At 42.7% G+C, this 27,526-nt stretch overlaps 1 long non-coding RNA gene across 1 annotated transcript; it reads right to left on the bottom strand.

Annotated features, from left to right (window-relative positions):
- Positions 1 to 825: 825 nt before the first annotated feature.
- LOC136839180 (uncharacterized) lies at positions 826 to 27,526 on the bottom strand. The gene is made up of 4 exons (XR_010853243.1): positions 27,405 to 27,526; positions 14,664 to 14,841; positions 1,543 to 1,709; positions 826 to 962 (listed from the first exon to the last, which is right to left on the bottom strand). It is a non-coding gene; the product is annotated as an uncharacterized lncRNA (long non-coding RNA).

Genomic DNA, 27,526 nt, shown 5'->3' with positions numbered 1-27,526 from the left:
AAGGACAAGAGAAGACTGAACTAGGAAAAATCAGGATAGCGTTAGTTACTTTAGCTAGCAGTAATTTTGAGCAGCACTGTGGATTCCAATTATGTAAATACAGTACGTCAAATGGATGGGCTGCTCTTCAATTTAAGGGTATTCAATATATGAAAGGTTATGTAACTTCTTACCTTGCATGGGTTAGTGATAAGCCCACAGATCACACTGAACAACTAGAATAGGTTACTAGGTCATTTCAGTGCTCTGCACTTTTCAAAGCAGAAAATAAAGTGCATTTTCCGTACAAAATCATTCAAATTCAAAGGTAATAAACAACAACGTTATACTGCTACACAGGCCTTTAAAATTATCATCTTCACTGTCAAATCCTGAAATTCACAGAGTAACCTATCATGGAAATGCTATTAAATTTTTACATAGCCTTACCTTAAACTTAAAATGGACAACCTCCCCAGAAAATGGTAGAGCAGCACTCATTTTTTAAATTAAATGATCACGCCTTGGAAATATTATTTGCTTCTTCATTACTGATTATGTAAGATCCATGGTATTTTCAATGTTTTCACAAAATACTTAAAAAATTTGTAAGTAAAATCAGTCACAAACCCACTTTTAACTCATACATATATACTTTTTACCAACAGCATCTATTTATACCTCAACCAAATTCTCCATAATTGTTAAAAGTATTTCATCCACTGTCATGAACTAAAACCGCTAGTTCAGTACAATCCTTTCAAATTTTTACCTACATATTTAATTTGGACCATACTTTAACACTGAGATAAACATACCTGTAACATTAACATCATGCCTATTAACATACCATTAAATATTTGAAAATGGGTGCTGAATGTCAAGGAATTACAATGCAGGGCAAGAGAACTGGTATCCATCTAAGAAGGAAAGGAGAACCCACGAAGGAAGGTGTCCATATCGAAAAGCACCACTTTGATAAGCTGGAAGGTCCAGGTGTAAGATTACTTGATAGAACCAACAATTCACAGATCATTTTTATTCTGAAATTTATTACGCCCATAGCATAAAGCTGTTTTGGAGAAATTAGTTCAGTGATGTACATGAAAGAAATTTCCAAACACTTTCCTAGGATTATCAGCTGTGCCTGGCACAAGCACAGATAATGAAATTACCATACTGAACAACTTGGAACTTAAACATTTAGTTAAGTCCGTACAATTTTCATTCCCTGATCTCAGATATTACAGCTGTCCCTACCCTTCTTGATGGGTTATGAAATTATTAACATGGGCAAAATACAAATATATAAAACTATAAATACTTGAAATATATTGAATGATAGCAAGTACAGTAGTCAAGTCCATGCTGATACTAATAAATGAAGGCTTTCATGTTCTTGTAATGCAGATTTGTTAAAGCATCACATGATTATTTTTCAACAGATAAGTGGAGGGATACAAAAGGGAGGGGGCGAGTATATATATCCCATGAAAATGGCGAGTATATATATCCCATGAAAACAGACAAAGAAAGAGAAAACCTAAGGCTTGGCATACATACCAGTATGGGTTCTTGCTCCTGCAGCCAGCTTGCAAATGAAGACATCAATGTCACATTCTTAAAGAGGCCTGGTGTAGACTTCTGATTACTCAGCACACATGGGGAGATACTGCCTCTTTAGCTTATCTCTTGGTTTTACAATCCTTAAACATGGACCTGACCTACCGCTACGAATGAGAAAGGGTCAGTAAAGTGGTTAAGTTCAAAGTGAAAAACAAGTGTCTCTAAAACTATGTGAGGATTGCTAGAAACTAGAAATTTAAAAAATAAAAATAAAATGCATTCTCTAACAGATGGTAATCAAATACTTCTTCAAAGATTAAAATCTGGAAAACAACCTGAATATGGTTCAGAGATTTAGATGGTTCTTCTTGAGAAATGAAAAAACAAACAATTAATACAAGATAAGCAACTGATATGCTATTAGGTTCTGATGGAACAAGTAAGGACCAATAAAAGGTCGCCCAAAACCACTGTGAATAATTGAAAATTTAATACTGAACCATATGGCTTTTTAAAAAGTCAGATATTTTCCAACTTACAGACTTGGCTACTGCCAGACAGCAGAATACAAGATTGAAAACCAAAGACTTGGCATGTGATGAATTTAATATCTTCATAGTAATTGAAACCCTAAAACCACACGGCAAAAATAGCAAGCATTAACCAAATATGACATTCAACTATTCAGTAACCATGTCTGAAAGAGAATCTATGGAGAAATTTACAATCACCAGTGTTTTACTCAGCCTGTCACTATCATATGAAAGCCCTTGTCAAAAAAAATAAAATAACCATTTTTCTAAAGCAATAAAACACTTAACTGTAAGGATTTCACATAGGGTATTTTCATGATGTTGCCTTTTAATATGTATATATCTTCCATGGTTTTGATATGTTAACTATTCTAGTTATAATATATTATGTGTAATGATAATAACTGTTGAAATATCATATGTAGTGTAATGTCAGATCTCAAAAGATTTGGTGATTTGGGTAACTTAACAGCATAATTTAGCATTAGTAAAACTTTTTAATAATAACGTAGTATGTGGTCGTGCATTTTGTTCCCCAGCAACTAGTGTTCTGTAATTGTGGTTTTGTATGTCGTGTTTTGATTCAGTTGTCATTGCGGAAGATAAAGCATTAACAAGCGAAGGAATGGCAATCAAGTCATGTAAGGTTTTGTCTCATACGAGAAAAAGACGAATGATTTTGCAATGTTTCATGTACTGTTCTGGAAACCAACTTTGGTTCTTCGTCTTGTTTTAAAAGTGTGTGTTTGTGACTAGTCAAGTGCCATCTGTTTTGAATGTGTTGAGATTTCATTAAGAACTTTGTCCCATACGATTTTCTGGTAAAGACGTGTACCTTTTTGATAGTAAATGCACGTCTCAATCGATTACGTCATGTTTTGTAAGATTGCATTGCTCTAATCACGTATTGTCCTAATGTGCTAGGTGGTCCCAACACATTTTGCTCTGGTAATGATGTCATCTGACTGTTTCATTTCTTGGTGGAATCCTAGTTTGTTCATTCTGATTTTAGAAACTGTTCGTGTGGTCTCTCTCTCTCTCTCTCTCTCTCTCTCTCTCTCTCTCTCTCTCTCTCTCTCTCTCTCTCTCTCTCTCTCTTCAAAAAAAAAAATTATTAATGTGAAAGTAGGAAAAGTGTGTAAAGGCGCCTAACAGAAAAGTGTGTTCTGTGAATCTAAAGCAGCTGCATTTCAGATGGTTTTGTTAGAGTTTTCACGAGCTTGTGTAAGGTAAAGTGAATATTACTTATATTACCATGGTATACTAAGGTATATTAGGGAAATTTTGCCTTAGTAACATTATTATTGGTAAATCTTTTGTGTATTTTTGTGTTATTGTGTTTGCAATCTCTTGATTTTTCACTTTTTATATATTGGTGATTTAACATTTATTTACTTAGCATTTTAAATATTTCTTGATAATTTAACATTGCATACTTGATTTAATTTTCATTTACTAAAATTTTCTGTTCAAATCTTGAGTAATTCTTAATAGTTTAAATTTTGCTTGATTTAATTTCTTGGTAAATTAACCTTTGTAATTTAACTCAAGAATTAATTAAGTTTTGTGTTGTTGTCAAGTAATAGTAAATTTTTTCAGACTGTGAATTCTAGTTGTAAATTTTGAATTTAAAAATAAATTTTTATATTTAAAATTTTCAAAAAACAGTGTTTCATTTACTGACCCGACCACCAGTGAATAAGATTAAGTGTGTGCATAAGGCAAAGTGATAAACATGTTTTGTTCCTTTAGTTTTGCTGAGGTGAATTAAGACCACAGACACGGTTAAAAGTTTTTTGATGGAGTGATGCCCTTTTGTTCTAACCTCACACTTGTTTCAATAAAACTTAAGTCTGATTTCTCACATGATTAGTAAGTTTGTTAAGGGATCACTGTCACCTTTAGAGTACTCAGTCATAATTTTTATTGTTATGAGAGTTCAGGTATCTGGCTGAAGTGAAGTAAATTTTTGAACTCTGTGATTAGTTGTGTAATAACCAGGTACTAGGTACACATCGTGACAAATTTTTTGGTGCCCAGATCCGGGAACAAAACAAAATATCATTCTGATTTATGGTTTATACTGGTGGTGTTAGGGATATATTTTGATAGGAGAGTGACCACATACTTATTTTTGCATTGTATTGTGAAATATTTAGTTGAGCAATTTAGAGAAAATGGCTTCAATGTGCAGAAGTTTTAGCAGCTCCTTCCATCCAAGAGTTATCTGAATCCAACCTGACTAAGGCACAGTGGACTGCTTCAGCAGTGGCATGTAGGGGTAATGTGTTAGTGGAATGATTAAGGCACATGTCAGATGTATTGCAATCCAAGCACTGATGAACTCTGGTAAAATAGATGAAGAGTTAGGAGAGGCACAAGAATTGTTGAATGCAGCTGAGGCCAAATTTATAAATAAGCAAGAGCAAAAGAAAAAGAAAAATGATGCAGAAGCAGAGCTTCGATGCATAGAAGCAGAAGAAAGTTTGATTAAGCTGAAGATGCAGGCTGAAAGAGAGAAAATGCAAGCAGAAAAACAAAGAGAGGAAAGAGTAGAAAGTTTGATTAAGCTGAGCTGGCAGAAAGAGAGAAAATGCAGGCAGAAAGAGAAAGAGAAAAAGAAGACAGAGAGAAAAGAGAAAGAAAAGCAGAAGCAGCAAGGAGAAAAGAGAGAGCAGCAAAAGTAGCAAGGGAGAAAAGAGAAAGAGCAGCAGAAGAAGAAAGAGAAAAGCAAGACTTGAAAGGGAGATGTAGTTAATAAAAGCTCGATCCACACTACCTGTAACACCGTCCAACCCTATCCAAGGTACTCAAGACCCTGTATTTGATATAGTAAGATTGCAGAAGTTAATTCCAAAGTTTACAGAAACTCCAGATGGGTTTTTTGATCACTTTGAAAAAGTGGCTTCAGGTATGGGATGGCCAGAAGATAAATGGTCAGTTCTGGTACATCAGAAGATAAATGGTCAGTTCTGGTACAGTGTGTTCCCATTTTTAAAGGAAGAAGTGCCTATCTGGCCTTATCACCTGATCGATGTAAAGAGTACAAGGTACTCAAACACCATGCGGTACAAGTTTACCAGATGACCCCTGAATATTACAATGAAAGATTCAGATCTTTAAGAAAGGATGACAAGATGACTTTCTTGGGTTATTCATACAAAGTAAAGAGATATTTTAAACGAAGGTCGGAGGCTGCTAAAGTTAAATCTATGGACGAACTTGAGGAGTTAGCAGTCCTAGCACAATATTTTACAGGAACTTCTGAACACATAAGAGCCTATTTAAGAGAGGGAGAGGTTAAGAAACTTGACAAAGCTGCTACACCGAGCAAGATTATAATATTATTTGTAGCAAAAGGAATTATAACGTCAAGTACCAAAACCCACAACTCACAGGTTTTGGGTCTCATCCAAAGTTCAGGAACATTACTATTGGGAATCCTTCTAGTGGCAATGTCATTACAAAGCCAGGTAATACCCCTCAGCAATCGAATGTTAAATCCCTATCATCCAGTTTCTCAAGACAGATACAGAAGACTAATGTTGTCTGCTTCAAGTGTGGAAGAGCAGGACACTACAGTAGAGACTGTTATCAGATACAACAGCAGACCAAGCCACATGGTCAAGTGGTTAAAAATGACCAGGTGAAACAAACCACGAAGAGCAGTGTGGGGAAGACTGAGACAGTTGGGAAGACTGAGACTTAACAAGCTGAGTGTTTAGCTACCAGTGGAAATGTAACCTCAAGCAGTGAGTGGCTGAGTAGCCTGGAGGCTTTAAAGCCGTATATCTATGAAGGTGTGCTGGCAGTCAAGGTATTACGTGATACGGGGAGTAACCATAGTTTGGTAGTTCATGGTGCTCACCCACAGTTGGAGAAGAATCGCACCAGAGATTCAGTTATTTTGAAGGGTATAGGAGGAAAAGAGGTAGCTCCTATATACCGCTTGCACCTGTCGTGTGAATTGATGACAGGGAATGTTGATTTTGCTGTAAAGGACTCACTAGCTGTTGAAGGTGTGCATGTTTTACTGAATAATGAAGTTGGTGGTGCACCATTTGTTCCTTGTCCTATAGTGACAGACAAACCATTGAGGATTGGTCCTACGGTAGATTTAGAGAAGAAAAACCCCCACCTATTTCCAAGTTGCGTAACTACCAAGAGTATGAAGAGAGCTATGTCTACGAGTGAAGAAACTGAGGATTTACCTGCACAAGAAGGATCAAGTGAAGGATCTTTGAGCTTAGAAGAGCTGTCCCAGGAAAATGAAGTTTCCCCTAGTGTTAGTAATGAAGAGATTTCCCAAGAAGATGAGGACCTTGTTGTTACTGAAGAGACTCAGAGTAGTCAAAGTGTTCCTGAAGACAGTAGTGAAACTACAGTAGCAGAGTTAGCAGATATGGAGAGTTCAGCCCTTGAAGTTGGTCAAGTGACTAGAGAGAAGCTAATGGAACTGCAGAAGGATACAACATTGGCTTATTTATTCTTCAGAGTTGTTGATCCAGAAGAGATGCAACAAACTCATACCTGTTATTATCTAAAGGAAGGATTGCTAATGAGGAAGCATCGACCTGCAGATACACCATAAAATGCTGAATGGGGTGAATATCAAATTTTGATTCCATATCCACTGAGGAAGCAAATGGTAGCAGTAGCGCATGAGTCTGGACATATGGGAATCGGGAAGACTTGAGAAGATTATGAAGAATTTTTTCTGGCCTGGACTTCACAAGGATGTTAGCAGGTTTTGCAGAGAGTGTCACACATGCCAGATAGCTGGAAAACCGAATAAAACCATTCAGAAACTGCCCCCCTACAACCCATAGAAGTTAGAGGAGAACCCTTTAGCAAGGTGTTATAGATGTGGTTGGACCGCTTCCGAAAACAAAGAAAGGAAATGAATATCTGTTAACATTAAGATGTCCAGTGACAAGGTATCCTGAGGCGACTCCTGCAAGAAGTATAAGTGCAAAGGAAATTCCTGAGAAGTTGTGGGAGTATTTCCCCAAGTTTGGAGTACGAGAAATTGTGCAAAGTGATAGAGAAATGGACTATACTTCAAAATTGTTCCAGGATGTGATGAACTTGTTAGGAGTGAAACAACAGTTATCAACTGCTTATCATCCAGACACTCAAGGAGCCATGGAAAGGTTCCACCAGACATTGAAAAGTTATGTTAACAAAATATTGTTATGAATCAGGAAGAGAATGGGATGCTGGCTTACCCTTGGTGTTGTTTGAAGTTAGGAACGCTTATCAAGAAAGTATGGGATGTTCACCAAATGAAATGATTTTTGGTCAAGATGTGAGAGGTCCATTGAAGAATCTTGCAGAGAATTGGGAAGAAAATCAAGAGGAAATCCAAGGATAATATGTGAAGAATTTGAGGAAAAGGTTAAGAGAAATTAGAAAATTCTCTTTACAAAATCTGAAAATAAGTCAAGAAAATGAAAAGGAGATATGATGCTAAGATTAAACTAAGAAGTTTCAAGGTCTCTATTAGATAATAGAAAAGTTGAGTGATCGGACTCATGTGACTGAAACACCAGGAAGAAGGAAACTGACACGAAGATACATGTGAATCTTTTGAAACCTTACTTCTCAGAGACTAAAACTGAAACAGTGTCAATAACACAGACAACTTCATCTACAGAGGACAATGATGGCTACGAATTGGGAGCTAAAAGCAAGATAAACAATTCTTCCATATTGGAAAAAATTATATTTTAATAATAAAATAAAGTTTGTTCATACTTACCTGACAGATATATATATAGCTGTATTCTCCGAAGTCCGACAGAATTTCAAAAAATTCACGGCACACGCAGTGGGGCCAGGTGGTTAGTACCCATTCCCGCCGCTGGGAGGCGGGTATCAGGAACCATTCCCGTTTTCTATTCAGATTTTCTAGTGCCACTGTCTCCTGAGGGGAGGAGGGTGGGCACTATGATTATATATATCTGCCAAGTAAGTATGAACAAACTTTATTTTATTATTAAAATATCATTTTGTTCATGAGACTTACCTGTCAGATATATATATAGCTGAATCGCACCATTGGAGGTGGGAAGAGACAGAATAGGATTTAGGAAACAAATATATGTAGGCGATTGACGCCTTGGTTCCTTACCTGTTAGCATAGCTGACTTCGTGATACTGTCACCCAAGCCTGCTTCTGCTTTACTAGAGTCTCCAGCAAGGTAGTGACCTATATAGCTGGTGAGATCTAGATGATCTGTCCACGGGGGCGTGACCACAATGGGACTAGATCATAAGACCATACTGTGAGGGCAAAAGGAGCAACGACCAACCACCTGACCGAGCCTATCTAAGTAATAAAATTAGTATAAGCTAAAGACTGGGACGTCCACCTCCGGTGGCTAACCCAACAACCATAAAAACACAAAATCAAGATTAAAATATACTTCCTAACCTCTAAGGGATAGGAAGAGTATTGCTCTCTGCCCCCAAGCATGCGGAAACGTATGGTCCTAGCGAGTAGCACTTTTCGTATGTCGTCTTCACGTCCCGCAAGAAATGTGAAGCGAACACCGAATCGCTTCGCCAGAAGGTGGTACCCAGAAGATCGCTAAGGGACATGTTCTTCTGGAAAGCCACTGAGGTCGCAATAGCTCTCACTAAGTGAGCCTTGACTTTCAGGAGTCTCATGTCGCTGTCTTGGCAGGTAGAATGAGCCTCCCTGAACGTACTTCTTAAAAAGAATGTCAGAGCATTCTTGGACATCGGAAAGTCCGGTCTTTGACAGAACACCACAAATTGTCCGACGGGCCTCGGCCTCCTTTCGTCCTATCTAAGAAGAAATTGAGAGCCCTGACAGGGCACAGGACTCTCTCTTATTCTTGCCCAAGAATTTCTGCTATATCCTTGATCCCAAAACTCTTGGGCCAAGGGGTAGAAGGGTTCTCGTTCTTGGAGAGAAACATAGGGCTAAGGGAGCATAAGGCCTTATGCCCTCTAAAGTCTATGTGCTTGTTGATGGCTTGAACTTCACTAACTCTCTTCGTTGTCGCCAGAGCAGTTAGGAAAAAAGCCTTCCTTGTCACATTCCTGGGCGATGCCGAATGAAGAGGCTCGAATGTAACCGACTTCAAAAATTCTAGGACGATATCCAGGTTCTAGGAAGGCGTCCACGGATGAGGTACCTTAGAAGTCTCAAAGGACCTCAAGAGATCGTGAAGATCCTTATTGTCGGTTAAGTCTAAAACTCTATGTCTGAAGACTGCCGAGAGCACATTTCAACGTCCTTTAATTGTCGAGACTGCCAGCTTTTCCTTCTCCCCAAGATGAAGAAGGAAGTCTGCTATCTGCGGCACAGAGATCGAGGTTGAGGAAAATCCCCTTGCTTCTGCACCCTTTCCTGAAATTGGCCCACTAAGATTGGTACACCAAATTGGAGGAGGGTCTCCTGGCGCCGGCGATAGCCCTTGCCACTGCTCATGAAAAACCCCTCGCTCTCGCCAATTTCGTGATAGTCTGAACGCAGTCAGACTCAGAGCGGGGAGGTTTTGTGGTACCTTTCGAAGTGGGGCTGTCTGAGCAGATCGGTTCTAAGGGGAAGCGCTCTTGGGAAGTCCACCAGGAAGGTCATGACCTCTGTGAACCACCCTGCCGCTGGCCAAAAGGGGGCGATCAACATCATTGGCGTCCCTTCCGGCGCTGCGAACTTCCTGATGACCTCCCCCAGAATCTTGAAGGGAGGAAAGGCGTAAAGATCCAATCCCTTCCAATCCCAGACGAGGGCATCAACCGCTATTGCTCCTGGATCTAGTACGGGAGAGCAGTATAGAGGAAGCCTCCTTGTCCTGGATGTCGTGAAGAGATCCACCAAGGGACGTCCTCATAATCTCCACAGCTCCTGACACACCTCCTCATGAAGGGTCCACTCGGTCGGCGGAAGATGACGTTGCCGACTGAGAAGGTCCTCGTGGACATTCTCCACTCCTGCCACGAACCTCGTAAGGATCATGATACCCCGAGCATGCGCCCAAAGCAGGAAATCCTACGCCAGTACAAACAGGGACCGGGAGAGAGTTCCTCCCTGTTTCTTGAGGTATGCCAGGGCTGTGGTGTTGTCCGAGTTTACCTGTATCACTCGGCCTGAAGCTTGGCTCTCGAAGAAAAAGCAGGGCCAGCAGAATCGCCCTAATCTCTTTGAGATTGATGTGCCAGGACACCTGTTCCCCTCTCCAGGTGCCTGACACTTCCTTCCCCCCTAGTGTTGCTCCTCATCCCTCCCTGGACGCGTCGGAAAACAACACTAGATCGGGGCTCTGAAGGTGTAGAGAAAACCTCTTCTGCCAACTTTGAGGGGACGAGCCACCACCTCAGGAGATCCTTGACTACGGGAGAGATCCTCAGGGACTCCTTTAGAACCTCCTAGTTTATCTAGTTTTCCGCCAGGAAAAACTGGAGGGTCTGAGATGCAGTCTTCCCAGGGAAACCAACTTCTCCAGCGAGGAAATGGTCCCCAGCAAACTCAACCATTCCCTCACCGGGCATGTTTCCTTCCCCAGGTAGGATGGGACTTTTCCAAAGCATTGCTGCCGTTCCTGGGACGGAAAAGCTTGAAAAGCCACTGAATCCATCTGAATCCCCAGAACACTATGGACTGCGTCAGGATCAGATGGGACTTGTCTACGTTTACTAAAAGTCCTAGGGACTTCGTCAACTTCAAAGTCGATTTCAGGTCCTCCAGACATTTTGACTGTGAAGAGGCTCGAAAGAGCCAATCGTTCAGGTAAAGCGAGATTCGTATGCCCGCTAAGTGAAGCCATCTCGCCACATTCTTCATGATGATCATGAAGATCATAGGGGCTGTGCTTATCCCGAAGCAAAGAGCTCTGAATTGGAACACTCGTCCCCGATACAAACCTCAGGAACTTCCTCGACTGGGGATGTATGGGGACGTGAAAGAAGGTGTCCTGAAGGTCCAGCGAGACAACCAATCTCCTGGTCTAAATGCTCCTAGAACAGACTAGGACGTCTCCATCGTGAACTTCCCCTTCGCCATGAAGCGGTTCAGTCCGCTGACATCTAGGACTGATCTCCATCCTTCCGACTGCTTCGGAACTAGGAACAGTCGGCAGAAGAATCCTGGGTAGTCCAGCTCCAGGACTAGCTCCACAGCTTTTTTCTCGAGCATTTGCACTAATAACTCGAAAAGGGGCTGTTGCTTCTCTTGATGGTAGAAGGGCGACAAATCCCTGGGCGACGTGCACAGATGTGGCGTGTCGAGAAAGGAGATCTTGCATCCTCTCTCGATAATTAGGAAGGACCAGGAATCCGCCCCTCTTGCTCTCCAGGCTCCCGCAAACGAAAGAAGCCTGGCTCCTACAGGCGTCTGGAGGCGCTGCAGGTCACTTCTTGCCCCTAGGTTTAGGCGGGGCTCCGCCTCTGGAAAGACCTCTTCCTCGGGGAGAGGATCTATAGGAAGAAGCTCCTCTATGAAAGGGCTTCTGTTCCCTGGAGGTCTGACCCGACGACGACGACAAAGGGACTGCCGGGCGTTTGACGAGTGGGCCAAGAGATCTTGAGTGGCCTTCTCCTTCAAGGTGGCGGCGAGATCCTTGATCAAAGACAGGGGGGAGAGATGGCTTGACAACGGGGCGAACAGCAATTCTGCCCTCTGCAACGGAGAAACTGATTTAGTGTAAAGTTACAGTACAAGGCCCTCTTCTTCAAGAGGCCCGTACAAAAGAGGGAAGCCAGTTCCTCCGAGTCATCCCTGACGGCCTTGTCCAAGCAGATCAAGACGCTGGACAGCTCCCTCAGGCTGATAGAGAAGGAACTTCTAATCTTAACGTCTATAGTCCCCAAACACCAGTCCAGGAAATAAAAGACTTCCATGGGACGAAAAAGTCCCTTCAAATGGAGATCCGTCTCTGACAAAGTCCACGACACTTTGGTTGCAGATAGGAAGGACCTTCTAGGCGCGTCGACCAAGGTAGCGAAGACCCCTGGGACGACGAAGGAACACTTGAGCCGACGTCCTCTCCGGTCTAGTACCACAAACCTGCCTTGTCGCAAAGCTTGGACGGAGGCAGGGTAAAAGAAGTCTTGCCTTGGGTCTTTCTTTCCTCAATCCAGGTGTTAACCTTCTTGAAGGCCTTCTTCATCGCCAGAGACGAAGTCATCTTAACAAACCCCGACGCTCTCATCGTCTTGGACGAAGTTAACTGCGAAGGAGGAGAGAGAGGAGCCGAGGGTTTGAACTTGTCGCCAAACAAGTCCTTGAGAAGACCGGCTAACACCTGGTAGACCGTAGACGAGGAAGTAGGAGGCTGCTCAAGGTCTGCAGGCTCCCACTCACAAGAGACTTCTCTCTCTTCAATGGGAGAAACCAGAGAGTCTCCCAAGTCCTTGGGAGAACGAAGACCTTGCAGTGCAACACGCAGAAGGGAGCTTCGATTCCCCGCAGTCTTTGATTGCTCTGAAGCGTCACGTTGAACAACCAAAGAGGCATCCTGATGAGCGTCCTGACGAGCGTCCAGCCGAGCGTCCTGCACAGCAGCAAGAGGAGCGTCCTGACGAGCAGCTACAGAAGCGTCCAGGATAGCTGCTTGCGGAGCGTCAGGCTGCAGCCGATCGCCACTATGGCGATCCAGCGAGCGGTCTTTGATTGCTCTGAAGAGTCACGACGAGCAACCAAAGAGACGTCCTGATGAGCGTCCTGTCGAGCATCCATCCGAGCGTCGTGCACGGCAGCGAGAGGGGCATCCTGACGAGCAGCTACAGAAGCGTCCAGGATTGCTGTTTGCGGAGCGTCACGCTGCAGCCGATGGAAAAGCGTCGAAACACTCAAAGACGAAGATACGCCTTGAGAAAGAGGACGTGAAGCGTCCTTTTCTCTGAAGCTTCTCTAAAGCGGGCGAGAGTCCTTCCGAGAGTTCCACCCCTTGCACGGGGAGGACGCCTCGGAGGACGAGAAGCAAACCTTCAGGATACATGCACGAGCACGATCCTTGGCAGCCTGAGAAACGTCAAAAGATCCTGCCGAAGGGACGCCAGGTCGGTGGGAAGCCCACGTAACCCTCTTGCGGCTTTCGACATGTCCATTCCCTGAGTCCTGGGAGTCCGACAGAGGTCCAGGCCTAGAAGCGTTATGGGGCCGATCTGAGAGGACGAAGCAGTCCTTCAGGATACGTGCTAAAATTACGATCCTTGGCAGCCTGGGAAGCGTCAACAGGTCCTGAAGGGACGCCAGATCGGTGGGGGTCCGCGTAACCCTCTTGAGGCTTTCGACTTGCCCACTCCCAAAGTCCTGGGAGTCCGACAGAGGTCCAGGCCTAGAGGCATTATACGGCCGATCTGACGCCCCCTCCACTGCACTAGGGGGATCACAACACTTACTGCACTTTAAAGAGAAATCACTTTCGATTCCAGAGCACGGATGGTGTTTATAATTTGTAACGTTCCAATTTTAGTATAAGTACTGCCGAAGCAAGTACTTGACAAAAATAAATTAGGCGAAAGTATCACCTTCCGCTCCAAATCGTTGTCTTAAATTTGGATCTAATTGCTTTCCCCCCGAGAAGCTCGGGTTTACAGGAGAGGAATAAATATCCTTACTCTACTAGCACTCCTGGAGGAAGACCTCCAGATCCTATCACGCTCCAACTTGCGGATATAGGCAACAAACACCTTCCAGCTTGCATCCGGCAAGTCTCACACTCCTTGCAGCAATCATTTAATATTCACCTCGTACATACAGTGTGAGGATTACACTCATTCGCACAACATACTCTGAAGCTAGCAGAACTAGATCCAGACATCATTCAAAGAGCAATCAAAAACAAATCCAAAAAACATTCCACAAAAGCGTATGCCAATTCACAATCCAATCACGATGCAGCCGTGATAAAAACCAAAAGTCAAATCGAATACTTAAGTGAAAAATAACAAGTTTACGAAATCCAAAGACGGAGGTACTGAAAACAGATGTTGACAGTACCGGCGACAGAGAAAATCTGAATAGAAAACGGGAATGGTTCCTGATACCCGCCTCCCAGCGGCGGGAATGGGTACTAACCACCTGGCCCCACTGCGTGTGCCGTGAGTTTTTTGAAATTCTGTCGGACTTCGGAGAATACAGCTATATATATATCTGACAGGTAAGTCTCATGAACAAATTATATTTTTATGATAAAATAGTTTTATATATACTTACCCAGTAATTACTTAGCTAAGAGTTTCTACTTGAACTATAGCTTAAATTTTGAAATTCGCGGTAGCGATTCTTTTGTTTTTGTGTAGGTGACAAGACCCTGCCCACTTTCGGGGTAAGAGAGAGAGGAAGAACTAAGCCAATAGACGAATTTGTTTATGCAAAAAAGTCCATGCGCAGGGAGGAGGGTGGGCTCCATTTGTAAGTACTGGATAAGTATAAAACTTTATTTTATCATAAAAATATCATTTCAATATAAGTAACTTATCCAGTAATTACTTAGCTGATTCCACATTGAAAGGAGGTGGGGAATTGTGGACAGTAAAATAACAATCTACATATGAAAATTAATGATCTAAACAAGGCTAACATAGAGATAATGTTTGTTGTTTCCTTACCTGGTGAGAGAGCTGCGCAGATACCTGTAATTACTGCCTCTGGTTATTAACTACTTCTGGTTGGCACTCATCTCGACCTGTAGAGATGTGACAGTATAGTCAGAGTTGTCTCTATGGAAGTGGGATATTCTGCAGCATAGGAGTGCTCCGAAGCCCGACAGAACATACAGCAGGAACTCTGTGATGAAGGAGAATACCAAAGGTCAACAAAGCTCAGATCATTGCCCCTGCCCAGGGTGCAGTACCAAAAAAACAACAAAAAACTAGTAATAGAATCACCTACCCCATAAAAATTAACATGATCACTACCCAACACTAAAAAACTGGTGGGCACTCCACCGTTGTACCCTCCAGACTTCCCCAGAACTCAATACCACGAACAAGGCGAAGAGCTAAACATACAGGAAAGGGTACTTCCTACATTTCCTCACCCATCACTACGCCAGCCACGGACACTGGTCCTAGGGTACTGCAGTTTTCATAAATAGTTTCCACGTCCCGCAGATAGCGCACTGCAAACACCGACTTGCTTCTCCAATACGTTGCTTGAAGAATGGAGGATAAGAAAAGATTGAGCTTGAAAGCTACTGATGTAGCAACTGCCCTAACCTCATGAGCTTTCACTTTCATGATTTTCAAATCATTTTCTTCCACTTGGGAGTGAGATTCAATAATAAGGTTCCCCAAAAAGAAGGAAATAGCATTCTTAGATAAGGGCCTAGAGGGATTTTTGACTGAGCACCATAAATTAGAAAGCTGCCCTCTAATTTTCACGGTTCAGTGCAGGTAGTACCTGAGGGCTCTCACCGGGCAAAGCACTCTTTCTTCCTCTTCAGTGCCTAAAATATCAGGGAGGCTCTTAATTGTGAAGGAATGAGGCCAAGGATGTGAAGGGTTTTCGTTCTTTGCCAAAAAGCTTAATAGGAAGGAACAGACTGCGTCTCCATTCGAAAAACCAATCCTTCTGTCAACTGCTTGAATTTCACTTACTCTCTTCGCAGTGGCCAGCGCTACTAGGATAATAGTCTTCTTAGTTAAATCCCTCACAGAGGAAGAGTGCATGGGTTCGAAGTGGTCACTTGATAACCACTCAAGTACCACATCTAGATTTCAACTGAAATTCTCCTTTCTAGATCTGGTGTGTTAAAAGACTTAATTAAGTCTGAAATATCTTGATCACCAGAAATGTTGAGGCCTCTGTGACAGAAAACAGAGCTGAGCATTGATCTGTAGCCTTTTATAGTGGAAGACCTCCCTAGTCCTCAAGAAAAGAAGAATATCAGCTATTTGAGGGATAGATGTCTTAAAAGACGAAAATCTGTTTCTTCTGCACCAGGTCCTAAAAAACTTCCACTTTGCCTGGTAGAGCTTGTTGGAAAAGGCACGTCTACATTTGGCAATGGCCTTAGCTGGCGATCGAGAAAAACCTTTTGCTCGGACAAGTCTACTGACAGTCAAAAGCCTGTCAGGGCCAACTCTGTTTCTTCTGCACCAGGTCCTAAAAAACTTTCACTTTGCCTGGTAGAGCTTGTTGGAAAAGGCACATCTACATTTGGCAATGGCCTTAGCTGCCGATCGAGAAAAGCCTTTTGCTTGGACAAGTCTACTGACAGGGACAGGCCTTGATGGTAAATCCTGCAGTGCAGTTGTCTGAGAAGGGAGGAGCCTTGGAAAGTCTACGAGGAGATCCAGAAGGTCTGGAAATCATTCCTTCTGTGGACAAAAGGGGTCCATCAGAGTTGTCATTGCATTGCTGTGAGAGCAAAATTTCTTGAGAACTTCCCTTATCATTCCAAAGGGTGGAAAAGCATAAAGGTCCAGATTCGACTAATCTTGAATCATTGCATCTGTTGCCCTTGCGAGAGGGTTCAGAACAGGAAAGCAGAACAGAGGTAGACGGTGATTTTGAGACGCTGCAAATACATCTAGGGTCGGTTGTCCCCATAATCTCCAAAGGTTGGAGCACACCCAATTGTCTAACGTCCATTCCATCGGAAGGACTTGATTCCGGTGGCTTAGTTCGTCTGCCAGGACATTGCATTTGCCTTGGATAAACCTTGTGAGTAATTGGGTTTGGTTCTGGTCTGCTCAACACAACAGATCTCTTGCTATCTTGATGTCTTATGTAGGCCAAGGCTGTGGTGTTGTCTGCATGCGCTACGACCGTCTTGTTGCAGACTTCTGTTGCAAAATAACTGAGACCCAGGTGAATCGCTTTTAATTCTCGTAAGTTGCTGTGAAGCCGTTTCTCCTTCAGGGACCAAATTCCTGAGATTTCTTGGTTCCCAAGGAGCGCTCCCCAACCCAGATCTGATGCGTCAGAGAAGAAGTCTAGGTCAGGGTTCACTGGGAGAAGAGATTTCCCCTCCGTCAATCTTTCTTCTGACTTCCACCAATGCAAGTCCTCCTTTATTTCTGATGTGATAGGATAGGAGTGAAGATCTTGATGTACCTTTTGATCCCCGCAAGCTCTCAGGTAAAACTTAACGGCTCCAATGAGGCTAGTGTGCCTAAAAGACTCATCCACTGAGCTGCTGTGCACGAATGAAGGGCGAGATAAGAGTCCACCTTCCTTAAACATTCCTCCACTCTCTTGGGGGACTACGAAGCCTGAAAACTCCGAGCGTCTATCAGAGTCCCCAAACAGAGAATTCTCTGAGTGGGAATTAGTTGAGATTTCTGGAGGTTCAATATAAGTCCTAAATCTTGAGTCATAGGAATCATCTTCTGTAAAGTAGGATCTTTACCCCTGTTAATGTAGCCAACCTGCTAGGAAAGCGAGTACCTTCGTAAAAACTTGTGGGGCAGTTGAGAGACCACAACAAAGAGCTCTGAATTGATAAACTTGGTTCCTGAAGACAAACCTGAGGTATTTCCATAAATCCTCGTGAATAAGGATATGAAAATATGCGTCTTGCATGTCTAGGGAGATCATCCAATCCCCCTGACAGATGAAAGCAAGAACCGATTGTGTTGTTTCCATTTTGAATTTTGTCTTCTCTACAAAGGCATTCAAAGCAATCAGATGATGTCATTACCAGAGCAAAATGTGTTGAGGCCACCTAGCACGTTAGGACAATACGTGATTAGAGCAATGCAATCTTACAACATGACGTAATCGATTGAGACTTGCATTTGCTCTCAAAAAGGTACATGTCTTTACCAGAAAATTGTATGGGACGAAGCTCTTAATGAAATCTCAACACAATCAAAACAGACGGCACCTGGCTAGTCACAAATGGCACGCTTTCAAAACAAGACGAAGAACCAAAGTTGGTTTCCAGAACAGTACATGAAACATTGCAAAATCATTCATCTTTTTCTCATATGAGACAAAACCTTACATGACTTGATTGCCATTCCTTCGCTTGTTAATGCTTTATCTTCCGCAATGACAACTGAATCAAAACATGACATACAAAATCACAATTACAGAACACTTGTTGCTGGGGGACAAAATGCACGACCACATACTACGTTATTACTAAAACGTATTACTAATTCTAAATTATGCCATTAAGTTACCCAAATCACCAAATCTTTTGAGATCTGACATTACACTACATATGATATTTCAACAGTTATCATCATTACACATAATATATTATAACTAGAATAGTAAACATATCAAAATCATGGAAGATATGTACATATTAAAAGGCAACATCATGAAAATACCCTCTGGCATCTTGAAATGCTTGTTGTAACCTTACCTGGTGAGGGAGCAATGGCAGACGGGTACTGCCTCTGATCGTAGCTCCTCTCGACCTGCAGCGGCGTGGCAGTAGAGCCAAGGGTTGCCTCTACTTGAGTGGGTGCCTTGCAACATAGGAGCTTAATTGCAGGTTGCCAAAGCTAACAATCCCATCAAAGGGTCACATAAATAATATGTGGATATATGCCCTTGCCCTGGGTGCAGTACAATAGAATAACAAAGACCAGATAAAATCAACCTCTATCACACGAAATTTTAGCCAAAACCATAAGATGCAGATTGGTGACACTCACAATTCAGTGTTCACCAGACTTCCCAAGAAGTACAACTATCCTTATTTAAGGAGAGTGGATATAGGAAAAAGAAGGTGTACCTCCTATCCTTCATCCCCCAATACCATGCCAGCTGCAAAGAACGGACCTAATGTACTGTATTTTTCATACACCGTTTCAATGTCCCGTAAGTAAAACATGGCAAACACTGACTTACACCTCCAAAATGTTGTCTGCAAAATTGGAGAGAGAGACAGGTTATGTCTGAAAGCCAAAGACGTCACCACGGCTCTTATTTCAAGAGCCTTTACTTTACACAAGGGTAGTAACTCAACTTGAACTCCTGAATGTGCTTCCGAAATCACTGATCTTAAAAAGAATGACAGTGCATTCTTGGACAAAGGACGGCTGGGGTTTTTCACAGAACACCAAAGATTAGGGGCTGATCCTCTAAGGTTTTTGGTTCTTTCAAGGCATACACTTAAAGCTCTTACACGACAGAGGACTTTCTCTTGATCGGGCTTGATTGAAAAGGAGCAAGGGCTAGGGTTAGCCAGGTCCTCATTCTTGGCCAAAAAATCCAAAATTAGGGAATATACAGCATTGGCTGAAGCTCGCTGGCTCTCTTGGCTGTAGCCTGTACCATCAAGAATAATGTCGTCTTCGTCAGATTCCGAAGTGACAACAAATCCAAAGTTTCAAACAGCGACCTTGACAGCCAGTTGAGGACCACATCCAAGTTCCAAGCGACTCCTGAGGGTTTTGCGTGCTTACTAGTATTCAAATGTTTGATTAAATCACTGATGTCTTGGTTTGAAGACAAGTCTTCCCCTATATGTTTGAATACTGAACTCAACATCGCTCTGTAACCCTTGATGCTCTAAAATATAATAGAAAATCTGTGATTTGGGCTACAGACGTTTGAGAAGAGGAGATATCTCGCTTTCGGCACCACTTCCGGAAAACTGCCCACTTGGACTGGTACACTGCCGAGGAAGATTGCCGCCTGCACTTAGCAATAGCCTCTGCAGCCTTCCTTGAAAATCCTTGCACTCTGACAAGCTCCCTGACAGTCTGAAGCCTGTCAGCGCGAGAGTGGATAACCCTTGATGGAATCAGAGGAAGTGCGGCTGTTTGGCTGTTTGAGAAGACTTCTCTTCTGAGGAAGTAGCCTTGGGAAGTCCGTCAAAAGGCTCATTAGATCGGGGAACCACTCGTGTGGCCAAAAGGGAGCGACTAAGGTCATTGACATGTTGTGTGCACTGAACTTTTTTAACACTTCCCTCACCATGCTGAAGGGAGGGAAGGCGTAAAGGTCGAGGTTCAACCAGTCCTGCAGCATGGCATCTGTTGCCCATGCTTGCAGGTACGGAGTCGGCGAACAATACAATGGAAGAAGATGGTTCCTTGATGTCGCAAACAGGTCTATCGACGGCTCTCCCCACAGCTTCCACAGGTCGGTGCACACCTGTGGATTGAGTGTCCATTCCATTGGTAGAACCTGTTTGCCATGGCTCAATTCGTCCGCGAGGACGTTCATCCTGCCCTGAATGAAGCGGGTCACTTATGGGGTCTCATTGCTCCTTGCCCACAGAAGAAAATCCTTTGTTGCTTCGTAGATTGTAAAAGAATGGGTCCCTCCTTGATTCTTGATATAAGCCAGGGCGGTCATGCTGTCCGAATGAACCGCTACTGCCTTGTGGAAGGTTAGCATTGCAAAGTGTTGAAGTGCCAGATGAATCGCTTTTAATTAATTTACATTGATGTGGATGTTTCTTTCGGTAGGCGACCATGTTCCTGACACCTCCATATCGTTGAGAAGGGCTCCCTAACCCAGATCCGAAGCGTCTGAGAATAACGTTAAGTCAGAGTTCGTTGGAGCCAGAGACCTTCCTGTTATAAATCTGTCTTCCGCTAGCCACAACCGGAGGTCCTCTTTTATTTGGGGAGTGATGTTGAAAACGAACGAATCTGGGAACGACTTCCTTTTCCAACTGGCTTTGATGTAAAATTGCAGTACTCTTGTATGTAGCCTGCCTAATGGAATGAACTTCTCTATGGAAGAGAGGGTTCCCAGAAGACTAATCCATGCGTTGGCTGAGCAGGAGCGGCGAATTACAAAGTCCTGGACTTTCCTGCGGCAATTTAGTATCCTCTGTTGGGATGGAAAAACCCGAAAATTCAAAGAGTCTATCACTACTACCCCCAAATATAGAATTGACTGAGTCGGGACTAGTTGTGACTTCTTGAAGTTTATTAACAGGCCTAAATCTTGAGCAGGACGAAGAGTTTTCTGCAGGTCCTCCGTGCACTGAGATCTCGAGGGGGAGTGTAGGAGCCAACTGTCCAGGTACAGAGAGATGTTTATCCCCATAAGATGTAGCCATTTCACTGGGGGAGCGAGTTCCCAAGTAAAAACTTGAGGGGCCGTGGAGAGTCCGAAGCAGAGTGCCCGAAAGTGGAAGACTCTGTCCTGGTACACGAATCTCCGATACTTCCTGGAGTCCTGGTGTATTGGAATGTGGAAGTAAGCATCTTGCATGCTGATTGTAACCATCCAGTCTCCCTGATGGATGACTGACAAAACTGAATGACTCGTCTCCATTTTGAACTTCATTGTTTGAACGAAGAGGTTCAGGACACTGACGTCCAGGACAGGTTTCCATCCTCCCACTGACTTGGGAACCACGAAGAGGCGGTTGTAAAACCCCTCTGTGTTTACATCCTCGACTACTTCCATGGTTCTCTTTTCTAGTAGGGCTGACACTTCCCGAGATAGGGCCGAAAGCCTCTCTGAGTCTACCGAGTAGGCTGTTAAACTGATGGGAGAGGTTACAAAGGGAGGTTTCGCCCTGAAAGGGATAGCATAGCCTTCTTGTAATACCTTCAGCACCCATGGCTCCACATTCTTCTTTTTCCATTCTATCCAGAAATGGGAAAGTCTTGCTCCCAATGGAACACGGTGGACGTACGTCTCATTTTCGAGGTGTTGTCTTGTTAATGGGTTTTCTAGTTAGTCTGGAAGTTCGGAGGCTGGCTCTAGGTCGGGACTGGAAATGACCTCTATAACCTCAAAAGGGCTGTTGCTGCAAGGGCGATGATGTCCTAGTAGCTGTGCTTGTAGTGGCTCGTGTGGGGAACTTAGTCCTTTTGATGGATTGAGTGAGGAGGTCCTGAGTCAACTTCTTCTTCTGCAGCTCCACTGAAACCCGTTCCAGGGTGTCCTGCGGGAACAGACTATTCTTGTCCAGGGGGGGCAAAAAGAAGCTAAGAACGTTGCGATGGGGTGACTCCCTTTGCCGTGAACGAGCACCACCAATCTTGTTTCTTGAGGACTCCTGTTGTGAAGATGGTTGCTAGCTCTAGTGCTCCATCTCTTACAGCTCCATCAGCGCACCCCACTACTCCCAGCCAGTCCGATGCAAAGTTCTCTGGAAGGGATGTACAGTCTTCTCTTTTCTTGGCTAGGGCTCCCACCGTCCAATCCAGAAAACTAAAGATCTTGAAGACTTAAAGATGTCTTTAAGCAGATGGTCTAATTCCAAGGCTGTGAAGAGAATTCTGGCCGAGGAAGAAGAGCAATGAGGAGCATCTATGATACTGGAGAAGTCCCCTTGAGAGGAGGCAGAAACTCCCAAGGATGGAGCTTCTCCAGTTGCATAAGACAGGTACTTCTACCTTATCAAATGAGAAGGAGGCGAACACCGCCTTCCCAACTTCCCTCTTCTCTGCTAGCCAGGCATCCTTGCGGCCGAAAGCTTACTTCGACGATGAAGACAACACCATAGGTGGCAGTCTGGCGGTACCTGGTTGCTGTCGCATCAAGTAGGCTGAACCCGGATCTTGAGCAAGACGGAAATTCTTTTGAGGCATCTGATACTGGAAGTTCTAATTGTGGGGTCATGAAGAAATTAGAAGTGGGGTGGACTTCAAGAGAGGCGCCCAAAGCGACTGGACGCCCACTTGCTGTCGAAGCAGACACTGACTCCTTGGAAGCGGCTGCATTCTCCACAGACACTTGGCACCCTAAGGATGGGCGCTCGGCAATCTGACGTTCCCCTCCGAGCGGTCAAACACAGGCTCTTCTAACTCGGAATCTGGACGCCCACGAACAGGAGGGGCGGAAACTGCGTGCTCATGTGATGGGCTCTCTGACAAAGTGCGCTCATACGATGGGCACTTGGATATTGGGCGCTCTAGAGATAAAAGCTCGGACACCGAACTATCTTCGAGTTGCCACTTACGCACACCACTAATGTACACTGGGTGCTTGTACTCTTGGCGCCAATAATCTGGACTGGCACTCACTCATTTGGGGTCGGGATGCACTTTCGCACCTGAATGGGAGTGAGAATCTCTCGCTGGCGACTCCCAAAAACTACGAGACAGGGGCGAATCAGAATCCCAGGAAGCACCCGGCCTTTTCAATGGCCTAGAAACTTTGGCAAAACGGTCACTGCGTTTCTTTGATGCAGGAGAATCTGAATCACTTGACGACAGTGCATGCACATCCATTCAAACACCTTTCCAACGGCATTCTTCCGCAGCCTGCGATTGGTAGACAACAGGCTCGGATGAGGCAACAACTGCTCGTGGGAAAACCCGACCAACCTCCCTTGGATTGCCAGTTTGCTTCCTCCCAGGTTGGCAAGGGGAGTTTAGCAGGGACCTTGGTCTAAGAGCATCGGTGGGACAAACAACCGACCCCTCCACTGACACTTTTAAATTTGTCCATTAGGACCTCCACAGAGTTCCCAATCTGGGAAACAGCATTGATCGGTAAATTAAATTTTTGATCTACCCATGCTTCTAAGCTGTCAATGGCATTGGGTTCGAGCTCGGTAATGGAGGCCTGGAAATGGGAGACAAAGGTGTCACAGGCATTGAAGGGATAGGCATAACATCAATACCAACTCCTGGAGAATGACCTATACTAGGAGAAGCCTTAGCTTTGGCCCTAGCTGTAGCTTTTCTAATTCAGTCACGCTACAATGCAAAAAATGATATGCAAGTCATATTTTGCAGAAGTGAGTCCAGTTTTGCAGCCTTTGCTGCAGTACCTAATGCCAGGCAAACTACAGTCAGAGATAATGGACAAAATTCCAATTAGACAAGTCACAATCGAAGAAAAATCCAAATTCTAGCTAAGATAAATAGCTGCACTACCAAAAGCAAAGAGTACTTCACCAAAGATGATCTCCGACCATCCGGCGAAAACGAAACAAGAGCTGCTAATAACCGGTGTTCAGTCATTAAACGGCAGAAACAAATTAAACTCTTTAGCTACGTTGTACTTATTCTTCCCCAATAGTGGGTGGGGCAGTATACCTACACCCAAAACAAAGGACGCTACTGCGAATTGCGAATTTTGAGCTGCTGCGTAAAGTAGAAACTATAGCCATGTAATTATTTGGTAAGTTACTTATATAAAAGTAAGATTTAGTCTAGTAATATCATGATCGATTTAAAGCTAAATTCTCCCCTTTAATGATTTTCTTAATAACAAACAAATGCATATTTAAATCAATTCATTGTTCCAAGAAATCTACAACCCCACAAATCAGATGTTAAGTACAGGAACTCTAGACCTTGTTGATGGAAAAGTTCAGATTTCTTTTGCAAAATGAAACCCTTCATTGGAACAACTAATGATGAAAATTAACATTACAATAGAATACAGCCTACTGTATCATTTCATCACTTAAGAATATTAGAAATGTAATTATACCAGAAAAATTAAAATATGAGTATATGACATCTGGTTGCAAAAATAAAAAAGCAATAAAAACTGACACTCAAGTGTCTACTTCCATTTTAAAGAAAGACATGCATCTTTCCCTCCCAACACCCCTTAGCCATTAAAACATAAAAAATAAAATGACAGAATAACATCATGTTTAACATCTTAGCTAATGAGTGCATAAGGCTGTCATAAAAAGAAAATCCTTCACCAATCACAAAATCATTATAATTCTGGGGCATTTAAAGCAAAATGCTGTGCGTACAATTACTAGCTAACCTTTACTGCTTGCCGTAATACAATTAGATTTATGCCCATTCTGCAATTGAATACAGTAACCCCCTTTACAGTTTCTGCATTTTCTAAATACTGTAACCTTACCGTCTCACCTTAGCCTATTCAAAGTAATAATGCTGCTCTTTCTAGCCTAAGCTGAACCACCATGCCATCAATTTCTTCATAGCTAACAGAGCTACTGAGCAAGTAGGCTATTAAGAATTCTTAATACAGTACTGTAGTAGCTTACTGCCAACCTGCTAAAACTAAGCATTTCTATGTTTAGTGAAAAAAAAAACTTATGCCATCTAACACATCTTAACCTCCTAATCAAAACCACAGACATTCTCTCTCTCTCTCTCTCTCTCTCTCTCTCTCTCTCTCTCTCTCTCTCTCTCTCTCTCTCTCTCTCTCTCTCATGCCATCAATTTCTTCATAGCTAACAGAGCTACAGAGCAAGTAGGCTATTAAGAATTCTTAATACAGTACTGTAGTAGCTTACTGCCAACCTGCTAAAACTAAGCATTTCTATGTTTAGTGAAAAAAAAAACATGCCATCTAACACATCTTAACCTCCTAATCAAAACCACAGACATTCTCTCTCTCTCTCTCTCTCTCTCTCTCTCTCTCTCTCTCTCTCTCTCTCTCTCTCTCTCTCTCTCTCTCTCTCTCTCTCTCTCTTTTTCCACAAACTGCTGCAAAGCTCATAGGATACCAATGAAAATACTGTATTAAAAGTTTTATGCCTATGCCTTGACCTAGGAAACAGCATATTTATTGCATTAGGCTATCTTCAAAGTCCTCTGGCTATATAGCCTACCTTAAGAGAATCTCACCCTTTAGGCTAACACCTATTCATCATCCTTACATCACCTTCAGAAGTCTGTGGCCTATACATTTTAAGACAAATTTATAATAAACATGTATACAAGTAGTACACTTTGACTTTCACCCTTTTACCATTCCAAAATATAATATAGTTATGCTTATTCTTGTCCTTAGAATCTCAATTTCACCATCAATTTCCACACTTGTCCCCTCAAGACACTGATACCCTGCCCCCGGGTTGGTTTGCCCCCTAGCCTTTGAAATAATAAATAATAATAATAATAATAATAATAATAATAATAATAATAATAATAATAATAATAATAATAATAATAATAATAATAATAATAAACAGTAAAATTCACTCCAAGAGGTGTGTGTGTGTGTGTGTGTTCAAAATGCTCCAAAATGCAAAAAATTTCTAGAAAGTTTCTCGGGGGAGCTTACAGCAGCCTCCTACCCCCAGCTGATAGGGCTCGCTTCACTCCTCACCCCATCTATATCATAAGTTCTAAAACCTTTGCCACCTCCAAGAAAAATTCAAAATGACGTCACTGATCTTATGCAGATAACTGTGCCAACTAATCTTCCACTCGTTTTGGGAAATTTGAATCTTCAGTGCCACAGAAACTAACCTAATCGTTTGTCCCTATTAAAGCAATGATAGCCTATTATTTTACTTTAAAACATTATTGAATTTTGGCCTTGAAATTTTATCCTAATTTTCCATTGTATTGATGTGTGCTTGGGAACTTTTTGACATCGTGTCAGAAAATTAGCAATTATGAAGATAGTGGACCCCAGCATTTGGCTATAACCTACAATTTGGGGGACCACAGTGGGAAAGCAGGGTTTTTGGGTGGGGGGGAACCACAATACTAAGACCTTCATCCAACTGATAGTTCTCATTCAGATTACGATAAGTTCACAGTATATTTTAAAATTAATGCCATGCACTAAAGTAAAGACCTACTACCCCAAGTTGGGTTAAGTGTGATTGGTTAGGTCATTCACAAACAAAACAAACATCGGATATATTCAAAACATAACAAAACAAAGATAAAAAACATAATAAAACAGAGATAATCATATTTTCACGGGCAAAATGCAATAACAGTTTGAAGTGGACTTTTACCCAAGAAACTTTGCCTAGTAGGGTAGCCCATCCTAAGAATGGAAGACATTTAGACCTAGGCCTACATTACGAATCTGTCTACTAACCTTAGGCTACGCTAGGTAACAGGCAATAGCCTAGCTAGTCTAGAATGAACCTGATTTTGGATAATGTTAGTTTCCTGTCTGAACATCCCTACTCAATTGTTTATTATATCTTTCGAATCTTCACAAAAAATGAAAAAATATTCTATAGGCTATAAGCTATATAATTCTTGCAAACTAGCCTAATATTTCTCACAAAAATTAAAATACATGTAAATGACAGGATTTTTTCTAAGTTTCAATTTTGCAAAATGCACTTGGGGATACTTGAAGGGTATTTTTGATCCCCAGGGACTATTTTGATCCCCAGGCACTAGTACTAAACACAGCGAAATACATTTGACCCCCAGGGGCTAGCCTAGGCTACCACTAAACACGGCAAAACAGTGTAGATGAATCACTGTTTAGTACTAGCCCTCATGTGGAATGGGAGTTTGGACGGGAAACGAACTTTTACCCTGATTTTCACTATACCGTTTGTTAAATATGCCCTCAGCTGGCCACGTGTGGTAAACAGCATGAATTTTCTCTCAGCTGACAACCTGACACTTGAGAAATGGCCTTGGCGAAAATGGCTGGTTAAAAGCCATAATTTTTTTCTAGGACCTACAGCTGTTTATGAAACACCTGTAAACCTGTTTTAACCTACCTATTAAACGACTAAGCTTCTAATGTATGTGCACTAGACTCACCTTTTGCCTTGTGAAGAATGAATGTCAAGTTCAGGGTTGTGGACGTAACTTGGCGCACCATAATAACACAACGGCAGCTGAACAGCGTAACTCACATGGTCTACAAGTCCATCGGCCTCAAT

Source organism: Macrobrachium rosenbergii, chromosome 6 (assembly GCF_040412425.1).
Source record: "Macrobrachium rosenbergii isolate ZJJX-2024 chromosome 6, ASM4041242v1, whole genome shotgun sequence".
Taxonomy (NCBI): domain Eukaryota; kingdom Metazoa; phylum Arthropoda; class Malacostraca; order Decapoda; family Palaemonidae; genus Macrobrachium; species Macrobrachium rosenbergii.
This window is presented reverse-complemented; position numbering and strand designations above follow the sequence as displayed.